Source organism: Lygodium microphyllum, chromosome 8 (assembly GCF_053477565.2).
Source record: "Lygodium microphyllum isolate KBCC chromosome 8, Lygodium_microphyllum_v1.1.10, whole genome shotgun sequence".
Classification (NCBI taxonomy): domain Eukaryota; kingdom Viridiplantae; phylum Streptophyta; class Polypodiopsida; order Schizaeales; family Lygodiaceae; genus Lygodium; species Lygodium microphyllum.
Genome location: NC_141142.1, coordinates 100,843,601 through 100,855,809, shown reverse-complemented (window position 1 = coordinate 100,855,809; position 12,209 = coordinate 100,843,601).

Genomic DNA, 12,209 nt, shown 5'->3' with positions numbered 1-12,209 from the left:
TCCCTCTCCTTCTCTTTCATTTCCTCTCCTAAACAAACAAAAGAGAACGATTTAAACCTTCAACAAGTAAAAGAAAGAGAGAGGGAGACTCACCAATGAGATATGGGGAGCGTGGGCGGCTTCTCTTTGCAACGAGGGCTCCTCCTCTCCTTCGCGAACAATGACGGTGGCGGTGGCGGCGGCGGTGGCGGCAGCAAGTCTCTTCCTCCTCTTCTCTCACAAAGCCTTGGCTCTCTCCCTCGCTCTCGCTCTCAAAAGGCGAAGAAAAGAAAATGAAAACGGCGCTCTGGTTTCGGCCGCGCTTTTTTTCCCTGCGGCGTCGCTATTGGCGTTGCTATATGCGTCGCTATTTGCGTCGCAAATGCGACGCAAATAGCGACGCATATAGCGACGCCAATTGCGACGCCGATAGCGACGCCGATATCCGCCGTCGCTAATCGGCGTCGCTATTGCCCCATTCCCTTGTAGTGTTTCATTAAAAACACAAATTTATTCTTGAAGATGACAACTTCTTTGTGCAGAAAATAATATTTCTTCCCCCAAGAGGAGACCTCTCTACATCGACTTCCTTGTAATCCTGGCTCTTTGCTCCTGTTTCAGCATTGTCTACCGCCAAAATACAAAATTCTTGTGGGTGTCTTACAGGATTTTAAAGATGTCTCACCACCAATTTTGGGTCTTTGATGATACAAATGAGCTTTTTATGCACTCTTCCAAACGACAGCGAGATTAATGCATGAATCGTGAAGAACGGAGGTTACCTAACCCATTTGTCCAAGAACCCTCTCCTTCTCGTTCTCTCCCTATCTCATAGAAGGCCCATTCTTCTAGCTTCCATATACCATTCATGGCACTTTTTATATAGGTGTATGTACTCCCTTCTTTATCCAAAGAGGACCGACGTGATGGTTCAAACTACACGCCATTAGGACAAAAAACGCTTCAAAAACGGCACTTGTAAGAAAGTGATTAAGTTGCTAATTAGTTGAGGTTTAGGAATAATAAAACCTCTAAATTTGGTTGTCTAGATGTGATTAATGAGAGAATATTTGGTTCATTCAAGAGGTCAGCCACCCATTAATTTCCCTCATCTTTTAATCCAGGTCAGGGGTCACCTTTTCGGCCGTTTTTGTCTTGGAACTCGAGAGATTTTGTATTTTCGAGATTTTTGCATGAAAATCACATTTGTTTGCTCCCGCGTTTTCTTTCTACACACTATTCTCTTTCACCATTCTTTTTCTTGCACTTGCTTCCTATCACTGTGAGATTCTTGCTCGGTTCATTTGCTAAAATGTCTAGCAATACCTCTTCAAATAACACATGTGCAAGCACACGTAAATACAAGCTAACTGTTCAGCTAGATCCGATTTACACATCTTGGAGAAGTATACATCATCGAATATTGATAGATGAGATCAAAGCCAACATGTTGCGAACACAAGGAATGAAGCATATAGATTTGTGGGTGGACGGAAATATTTATCCCAAGGATCCTTCTATAGGTAAACCACCTCCTTTTTTCAATGTCCATGACTATATAAGATATGTTGGAGAAGGTTACAATGGGATGCTTGGCTACTGTATAAGGTTATACTCTGCATCTTACACATATATAGCTCAAATGCATGAAATGAAAAAAGCACTAGAAACTGCATAAACAAATATTTTAGAGTTGACAAGTCAGATTGATGTTTTGAAAAATGTTAACAAGTCATTGCAAGATAAGCTAACATGCTTGAGAGAAACTCCACTAGGATTTAGAGAGAGGAAGAGACCATTAAAAAATATAACTAACTTGTGTGAGAGAGCAAAGAAAAGGAGACTAAATCTTACAAAGAAATATGTCTCTAACATATTAGGCATCAATATCCGAGAGAATGAGGAAAGAATCAAACTTTTGAAGGAAACCATGAATAATAAAGATATTTTGAGGATTCTTAAGTCACCCGAAAATGCGGATTTGAGAGGTCCAACTCTCAAAGAGTTAGTGAAGGACTTAAAAGGCACAGTGAAAGCAAATGAAATTGTAGAAACGTGTGATATTGTGGGTATAAGTCAGAAAGGTTATCATGCTATCTCTGGATTATGGTTTAAAAATCTTAGACGCAATAGGGTAACTGTATTTGGATTGCCCCGAGCCCTTGCAGTTTCGACTGCAAGAATTGCCATGAATTGCAAGATTCCACATGTTTTTGGAGATTACATTCACATCGAAAGGTCTATGTCCTATGAAAAACAAAAAAAAGGTAATTTTTTATTACAATGCATTTAACAATATATGGGTTGATCTAAAAAAGGTGCAAATTGCAATGGTTCACATGTATAAAATCACAGTAGAAGAAGGTTATGGCGTTCTAAACTTTGCCTTGAAGTTGGATAAAGCACATATTCAAAAGGGACAGAAGATGGAAAAAATTAGCATTTGCCTCATGAACATGGCATTGGACCATAGCAATGTCAAGATTGTGGGAGAGAAGGAAGGAGTCTCACTTGTAGCTTTCTTGCTTGCACAATGGGGGAAGACACACAAGGGTGGAGGCTGAAAACAGTTTTCCTCTTCTTAGTTGTGTAAGCCAAAAGAACTCTAATACAAAGAAATAGAAGAACCCTATATATGGGTCTCAAACCAAACTCAACTAACTAAGGTGGCATACTAACTGAGCCACGAACTAGAGTAGATAAGGATAGCTATCATGTAGCTATTATTCATGGACGGTATACCAACCGCATCTGCAACTGACAAGTCGGTGACATAAATACACAACGGTCACCCTGGCGTATCACGAGTGGAGCTCGATATCTCAACACTCCCCCTCGAGCTCAATCCCAATTCCTGCACACCAAGCAGGTCCCTGAACTTGCGCAGCTTCTCTGCGCCCAATGCCTTCGTAAATATGTCAGCTACCTGATCCTCTGTGCTGACATAAACTAGATCAATAAGACCTAGTAAAACCCTCTCCCGCACATAGTGATAATGCACCTCAATGTGCTTTGTTCTAGCATGATAGACTGGGTTATTTGCCAAGTGTATACTACTCATGTTGTCACAGTAAATGACAACTGGCCCATCTGTAGACTGATGTATATCATAAAGTAGCTTATGCAACCAAGCTACCTCACATGCAGCCATTGCTACACCCCTGTACTCAGCCTCTGTGCTCGACAAGGAAACTGTAGGCTGTTTCTTGCTGCTCCAAGTGACTGCAGCACTCCCAAAAGAGAACACATATCCACTGGTAGATCGTCTATCAGAAATGCTACCAGCCCAATCAGCATCAGTGTATCCATGCAACTGTATCTGAACCCCAGTCTCATAAAATAGTCCATACTGCAATGTGGACTTCACATACCTGAGTATGCGTCTAGCCGCATCCAAATGCGGTTTCCTTGGAGCCTGCATAAACTGACTTACCAATCCAACATCATAGCTCAAATCTGGCCTGGTAATAGTCATATAAATCAAACTTCCTACTATGCGTCTGTACATAGTAGGGTCTTCCAGAAGCTCACATGCATCTGTGCTCAGCTTCACATTCTGCTCCAAAGGAACTGAAATAGGCTTACAGCCTGTCATCCCATATTTGGACAGCATGTCCAATCCATACTGCCTCTGCAAGAGCTGTATCCCACTTGGTGATCTAATCACCTCAATGCCCAAGAAATAACGTAGCTCTCCCAAATCCTCCATCTCAAACTTCTGCTTCAATAGCATTTTCACATGAAGGATATCTTCATCACTGTCACCTGTCATAATCAAATCATCAACATAAATGACAAATAGCATAATACCTTTCTCTATTTTTCTCACATAAAGTGAGAAATCTGCCTTGGAAATCTGAAAGCCAATAGTGACAAGATACTGTCCTATCTTGTCAGACCATGCTCTAGGTGCTTGCTTCAAGCCATACAAGGCTTTCTTCAACCTGCAAACAAACTCAGGATGAACAGCATGCACATAACCTGGTGGCTGCTCCATATAGACCTCTTCTTGCAAATCACCATGCAAGAAGGCATTCTTTACATCCATCTGATGTAAAGACCATCCCTTTGATGCAGCCATAGCAATGACTGCTCTTACGGTTGCCATCCTTGCAACCGGACTGAATGTTTCTTCATAGTCAATGCCATATGTTTGTGCATACCCCTTGACTACTAATCTTGCCTTGTATCTGTTCACAGAACCATCTGCATTGTGCTTCATCTTATAAACCCACTTACAGCCAATTGCATTCTTACCTTTAGGCAAAGGTACCAATTCCCATGTAGCATTTGCTTCCAAGGCATCCATTTCTTCATCCATGGCTTTCTCCCATTTTTCTTTTCCCATGGCTTGCTCAAAAGAAGTGGGTTCTGGTTCCTGTATCACTTTGACCATATATGGATAGTGAATGGCTGTAAATCCATCATATTTCAGCCTATCCACAGGATACCTAACTCTGGTTGACCTGCGCAAAGTAGGTTCACTCCCAGGTGCTCTCAAAACATCCCTGGTCTTCCTTACTCCAGGTGTAACAATAGAAGGAATACCCAACTCATCATCAATGCTCTGTTCTGAGCCACTAGATTCACCATCTACATAAGAGTGACCTGCATTCACATCAAACATGGGCTGATCAACATTCTCTTTTCCTTTTCGTGATACCTGCATACCACTATCTGCATTGCTTTGAGAAGATTCTCCTAATCTCAATCTGCGTATCCATGGCGAAGAGTGTGAACCACTGCTAGAGGACGCTCCAGGTCCACTAATATTTTGTGACTGCTGCTGTGAATTCTGTGTACCATTACCATTTTGTGCATCTACATCATCAATCACATTTACTGTTTATACCAGCTACTCATCTCATCAAAAACAACATCTCTGCTCACTGTAAACTTACGAGTAGAAGGGTTATAGCATCTATACCCTTTTTGCTACAGAGAGTAACCAATAAATGTTGAGATATCGAGCTCCACTCGTGATACGCCAGGGTGACCGTTGTGTATTTATGTCACCGACTTGTCAGTTGCAGACGCGGTTGGTACACCGCCCCTGAATAATAGCTACATGATAGCTATCCTTATCTACTCTAGTTCGTGGCTCAGTTAGTATGCCACCTTAGTTAGTTGATTTTGGTTTGAGACCCATATATAGGGTTCTTCTATTTCTTTGTACTTGAGTTCTTTTGGCTTACACAACTAAGAAGAGGAAAACTGTTTTCAGCCTCCACCCTTGTGTGTCTTCCCCCATTGTGCAAGCAAGAAAGCTTCAAGCGAGACTCCTTCCTTCTCTCCCACAATCTTGACATGGTATCAGAGCCTTGTTCGTGGTAAGGAGCTCAAGAAAGCAAGCCAAGCTCGCGGTGTTCTGGTAAGAGGAGCAGTGTTGCTTTCATTTTCTGTTTTGGGAGCAGATCTCTGCAGGTAGCACAGCCGGAAATTGCAGGAGTGCATTGTCTCAGGTTGAGACGCCCTTCGCGGTGAAGCAAGAGGGCAGTATATGCTGCGGGAAAGGGCTTTAGCCCTTGGCGACCTTGTTTTTTTGATTTGAGGCCATTTCGGGGCCTGTTTTGCAGACGGAAGTTTTCTGCACGCACTCAGGAAAAGGCTCAGTTTTATGCTGTGCGACCACTGTTCTACAGGTCGGTGAAAAGTTACTGTAGAAATTTCATCGTATGCTTGTGCGCAGAGACATTGGGAGTTTCAGAATCATCCTTGGTTCCTGTTTATGCAAAATCGTCACTAGGAAGTGACTGTGTGGTCAAATACCACTTTCGCCAGTTTTGCAGATTTGCCCTTGTGAGGGTGAAGCTGTGTTTTTTGCAGTGACAGAATTTCTTGCAGTATTCTGTAATGGCGTCTGATTCTCTTTCACAGATTGTCACTGAAAAGCTTGACAAGAACAACTTCCAGGCATGGAAGTTTAGAATGACGAATTTCCTTATGGGAAAAGGATATTGGGAATTTGTTGCAGGAAATGAAGAAGAACCAGTTCTTCCTGATGTTCCCAATCAACAACAAATGCAGGCATTTAAAACATGGCATGAGAGAGCCAGGAAAGTTATGTATTGGCTGTCTATCAGTATTTCAGACTCTATGATTGTGCATATTCAGGATGCAAGTACGCCAAAGGAGGCATGGGATACTTTGTCAAAAATGTATAGCACAAATACGCAAGCCAGGAAAATGCAGCTCAAGCAAGAGTTGCATAATGTGCAAAGAGAAAGTATGAGCATCAACGACTACCACATGAAGGTGAAGAAGATTGCAGATGCACTTGCTTACATTGGGTCGCCAGTGGAAGATGATGATTTAGTTTCCGTGACCTTGAATGGTCTAGGAAAGGATTATGCACAGTTTCGGACATCCATTTCAGTTCGTGAAAGATTTCCTGATTTTAAGGAGTTGATTGCTCTTCTAATTTCTGAGGAACAGAGAAATGGTGGTGCATCTTCTTCAGGAGGAACTTCAAAAGAAGCTGTCTTCTACTCAAATGCTGGAAGAGGTAGAGGCAGAGGTAGAGGAGGCCGATTTGGAGGCCGTGGCAGAAATCAGAATATGCAGCAAACTCAAGAAAACCAGTCCTATGGAGGAGGACGTGGTAACTCTAGAGGCAGGGGGAGCCAAAGAGGTCGTGGTGGATGGCAAAGAGGCCAAAATGCAAACAGTAATGTTGAATGCTACTACTGTGGTAAAATGGGTCATATGGCTAAAGACTGCTATAAAAAGCAGAATGACATCATGAATGGAAAACTGCAACAAGGGAATTATGCATCTTCTAGTAGACAGGGTGATGACAGAAATGAGCATTTGTTCATGGTGCAGCACATGAACAATTCTATGACAAGTGCAGAAGAAAGCAATGATGTATGGTATGTTGACTCAGGTGCATCAAACCACATGACAGGACATGCAGAATGGATGGAGGATGCAAGGAAAATGGAAAAACCAGGATTTGTGGAGACTGATGATGATACTGCACATCCTATTGTGCAGATTGGAAAAATTCCCTTGTCTATGCAGGGTGGGAAAAAGAAATACCTGTCCGATGTATTTCATGTCCCGAATATCACCAAGAATCTGGTTTCAATTGGTCAAATGGTTGAACAGGGCTTGCAGGTCAGATTTAATCCTCATGGATGCTTTGTTGAGGATATGAAAAATAAAGGTCGCTTGATAGCAAAAGGAAAGAAGAAGGGCAGAATGTTTACATTGGATGCAGACATGTCTGAATTGAGTGCAGCAATGTTTGCACATGGGACCGGTGTAGTTGCAGATATTGATATCTGGCATAAACGCATTGGTCATGTTAATGTACAGCGACTTAAATCAATGCAGGCCCAAAATATTGTTGCAGGATTGCCCAAATTCAAGGTTGCAGAAATGCATAAGGTATGTGAAGCCTGTCAGTTTGGAAAACAGGCAAGGAAACCATTTCCTAGACATGTTCAAGAGAGTGAGAAGCCATTGGAATTAATCCACTCTGATGTGTGGACTACTAAAGCTGCATCTCTTGGAGGCTGTCATTATTTTGTCACTTTTATTGATGACTATAGCAGAAAAGTTTGGGTGTATTTTATGAAAAAGAAAAGTGAAGTTTTTGGGCATTTCAAAACCCTTAAAGCTATGGCTGAAAAAGAAACAGGTCTGCAAATAAAATGCCTGAGGTCAGATGGAGGGGGAGAGTACCTCTCAAATGAGTTTGCAAAGTTCTTGCAGGAGCATGGCATAAAGCAGCAATATTCATGCAGTTATACCCCACAACAAAATGGAATTGCAGAAAGGAAAAACAGGCATATTGGAGAGGTATCTCGTGCCATGCTCAATGAAAAAGACTTGCCAGATTTTTATTGGGCTAAAGCAGTTGCTACAGCAGTCTACATAATGAACAGGACTCCCACTGCAGCAATACATGGAATGACTCCAGAAGAGAGGTATACTGGTAGGAAACCAGATATTTCTCATTTGAAAATTTTTGGTTGCATTGCCTATGTACATGTGCCAGATGAGCTGAGATCCAAGTTGGATCCAAAAGCTGAGAAGTGCATCTTTATTGGTTACTCTCTGCAGCAAAAAGGGTATAGATGCTATAACCCTTCTACTCGTAAGTTTACAGTGAGCAGAGATGTTGTTTTTGATGAGATGAGTAGCTGGTATAAACCAGTAAATGTGATTGATGATGAAGATGCACAAAATGGTAATGCTACACAGAATTCACAGCAGCAGTCACAAAATATTAGTGGACCTGGAGCGTCCTCTAGCAGTGGTTCACATTCTTCGCCATGGACAGGCAGATTGAGATCAGGAGAATCTTCTCAAAGCAATGCAGATAGTGGTATGCAGGTATCACGAAAAGGAAAAGAGAAGGTTGATCAGCCCATGTTTGATGTGAATGCAGGTCACTCTTATGTGGATGGTGAATCCAGTGGCTCAGAACAGAGCATTGATGATGAGTTGGGTATTCCTTCTATTGTTACACCTGGAGTAAGGAAGACCAGGGATGTTTTGAGAGCACCTGGGAGTGAACCTACTTTGCGCAGGTCTACGAGAGCTAGGTATCCTGTGGATAGGCTGAAATATGATGGATTTACAGCCATTCACTATGCATATATGGTCAAAGTGATACAGGAACCAGAACCCACATCTTTTGAGCAAGCCATGGGAAAAGAAAAATGGGAGAAAGCCATGGATGAAGAAATGGATGCCTTGGAAGCAAATGCTACATGGGAGTTAGTACCTTTGCCTAAAGGTAAGAATGCAATTGGCTGTAAGTGGGTTTATAAGGTGAAGCACAATGCTGATGGTTCTGTGAACAGATACAAGGCAAGATTAGTAGTCAAGGGGTATGCACAAATATATGGCATTGACTATGAAGAAACATTTAGTCCAGTTGCAAGGATGGCAACCGTAAGAGCAGTCATTGCTATGGCTGCATCAAAGGGATGGTCTTTACATCAGATGGATGTAAAGAATGCCTTCTTGCATGGTGATTTGCAAGAAGAGGTCTATATGGAGCAGCCACCAGGTTATGTGCATGCTGTTCATCCTGAGTTTGTTTGCAGGTTGAAGAAAGCCTTGTATGGCTTGAAGCAAGCACCTAGAGCATGGTCTGACAAGATAGGACAGTATCTTGTCACTATTGGCTTTCAGATTTCCAAGGCAGATTTCTCACTTTATGTGAGAAAAACAGAGAAAGGTATTATGCTGCTTGTCATTTATGTTGATGATTTGATTATGACAGGTGACAGTGATGAAGATATCCTTCATGTGAAAATGCTATTGAAGCAGAAGTTTGAGATGAAGGATTTGGGAGAGCTGCGTTATTTCTTGGGCATTGAGGTGATTAGATCACCAAGTGGGATACAGCTCTTGCAGAGGCAGTATGGATTGGACATGCTGTCCAAATATGGGATGACAGACTGTAAGCCTATTTCAGTTCCTTTGGAGCAAAATGTGAAGCTGAGCACAGATGCAGGTGAGCTTCTAGAAGACCCTACTATGTACAGACGCATAGTAGGAAGTTTGATTTATATGACTATTACCAGGCCAGATTTGAGCTATGCTGTTGGATTGGTAAGTCAGTTCATGCAGGCTCCAAGGAAACCACATTTGGATGCGGCTAGACGCATACTTAGGTATGTGAAGTCCACATTGCAGTATGGACTATTTTATGAGACTGGGGTTCAGATACAGTAGCATGGATACACTGATGCTGATTGGGCTGGTAGTATTTCTGATAGACGATCTACCAGTGGATATGTATTCTCTTTTGGGAGTGCTGCAGTCACTTGGAGCAGCAAGAAACAGCCTACAGTTGCCTTGTCGAGCACAGAGGCTGAGTACAGGGGTGCAGCAATGGCTGCATGTGAGGTAGCTTGGTTGCATAAGCTACTTTATGATATGCATCAGTCTACAGATGGGCCAGTTGTCATTTATTGTGACAACATGAGTAGTATACACTTGGCAAATAACCCAGTCTATCATGCTAGAACAAAGCACATTGAGGTGCATTATCACTATGTGCGAGAGAGGGTTTTACTAGGTCTTATTGATCTAGTTTATGTCAGCACAGAGGATCAGGTAGCTGACATATTCACGAAGGCATTGGGCGCAGAGAAGCTGCGCAAGTTCAGAGACCTGCTTGGTGTGCAGGAATTGGGATTGAGCTCGAGGGGGAGTGTTGAGATATCGAGCTCCACTCGTGATACGCCAGGGTGACCGTTGTGTATTTATGTCACCGACTTGTCAGTTGCAGACGCGGTTGGTACACCGCCCCTGAATAATAGCTACATGATAGCTATCCTTATCTACTCTAGTTCGTGGCTCAGTTAGTATGCCACCTTAGTTAGTTGAGTTTGGTTTGAGACCCATATATAGGGTTCTTCTATTTCTTTGTACTTGAGTTCTTTTGGCTTACACAACTAAGAAGAGGAAAACTGTTTTCAGCCTCCACCCTTGTGTGTCTTCCCCCATTGTGCAAGCAAGAAAGCTTCAAGCGAGACTCCTTCCTTCTCTCCCACAATCTTGACAATAAAGATGCACTTCTCAGCTTTCGGATCCAACTTGGATCTCAACTCATCTGGCACATGTACATAGGCAATGCAACCAAAAATTTTCAAATGAGAAATATCTGGTTTCCTACCAGTATACCTCTCCTCTGGAGTCATTCCATGTATTGCTGCAGTGGGAGTCCTATTCATTATGTAGACTGCTGTAGCAACTGGTTCAGCCCAATAAAAATCTGGCAGGTCTTTTTCATTGAGCATGGCACGAGACACCTCTCCAATATGTCTCTTTTTTCTTTCTGCAATTCCATTTTGCTGTGGGGTATGACTGCATGAATATTGCTGCTTTATGCCATGCTCCTGCAAGAACCTTGCAAACTCATTTGAGAGGTACTCTCCCCCTCCATCTGACCTTAGGCATTTTATTTACAGGCCTGTTTCTTTTTCAACCATAGCTTTAAGAGTTTTGAAATGCCCAAAAACTTCACTTTTCTTTTTCATAAAATACACCCAAACTTTTCTGCTATAGTCATCAATAAAAGTAACAAAATAATGACAGCCTCCAAGAGATGCAGCTTTAGTAGTCCACACATCAGAGTGGATTAATTCCAATGGCTTCTTACTCTCTTGAACATGTCTAGGAAATGGTTTCCTTGCCTGTTTTCCAAACTGACAGGCTTCACATACCTTATGCATTTCTGCAACCTTGAATCTAGGAAATCCTGCAACAATATTTTGGGCCTGCATTGATTTAAGTCGCTGTACATTAATATGACCAATGCGTTTATGCTAGATATCAATATCTGCAACTACACCGGTCCCATGTGCAAACATTGATGCACTCAATTCAGACATGTCTGCATCCAACGTAAACATTCTGCCCTTCTTCTTTCCTTTTGCTATCAAGCGACCTTTATTTTTCATATCCTCAACAAAGCATCCATGAGGATTAAATCTGACCTGCAAGCCCTGTTCAACCATTTGACCAACAGAAACCAGATTCTTGGTGATATTCGGGACATGAAATACATCGAACAGGTATTTCTTTTTTCCATCTTGCATAGACAAAGGAATTTTTCCAATCTGCACAATCGGATGTGCAGTATCATCACAGTCTCCACAAATCCTGGTTTTTCCATTTTCCTTGCATCCTCCATCCATTCTGCATGACCTGTCATGTGGTTTGATGCACTTGAGTCAACATACCACACATCGTTGCTTTCTTCTGCACTTGTCACAGAATTGTTCATGTGCTGCACCATAAACAAATGCTCATTTCTGTCATCACCCTGTCTACTAGAAGATGCATAATTTCCTTGTTGCAGTTTTCCATTCATGATGTCATTTTAATTTTTGTAGCAGTCTTTAGCCATATGACCCATTTTACCACAATAGTAGCATTCAACATTACTGTTTGCATTTTGGCCTCTTTGCCATCCACCACGACCTCTTTGGCTCCCCCTGCCTCTAGAGTTACCACGTCCTCCTCCATAGGACTGGTTTTCTTGAGTTTGCTGCATATTCTGATTTCTACCATGGCCTCCAAATCGGCCTCCTCTACCTCTGCCTCTACCTCTTCCAGCATTTGAGTAGAAGACAGTTTCTTTTGAAGTTCCTCCTGAAGAAGATGCACCACCATTTCTCTGCTCCTCAGAAATTAGAAGAGCAATCAACTCCTCAAAATCAGGAAATTTTTCACGAACTGAAATGGATGTCCGAAACTGT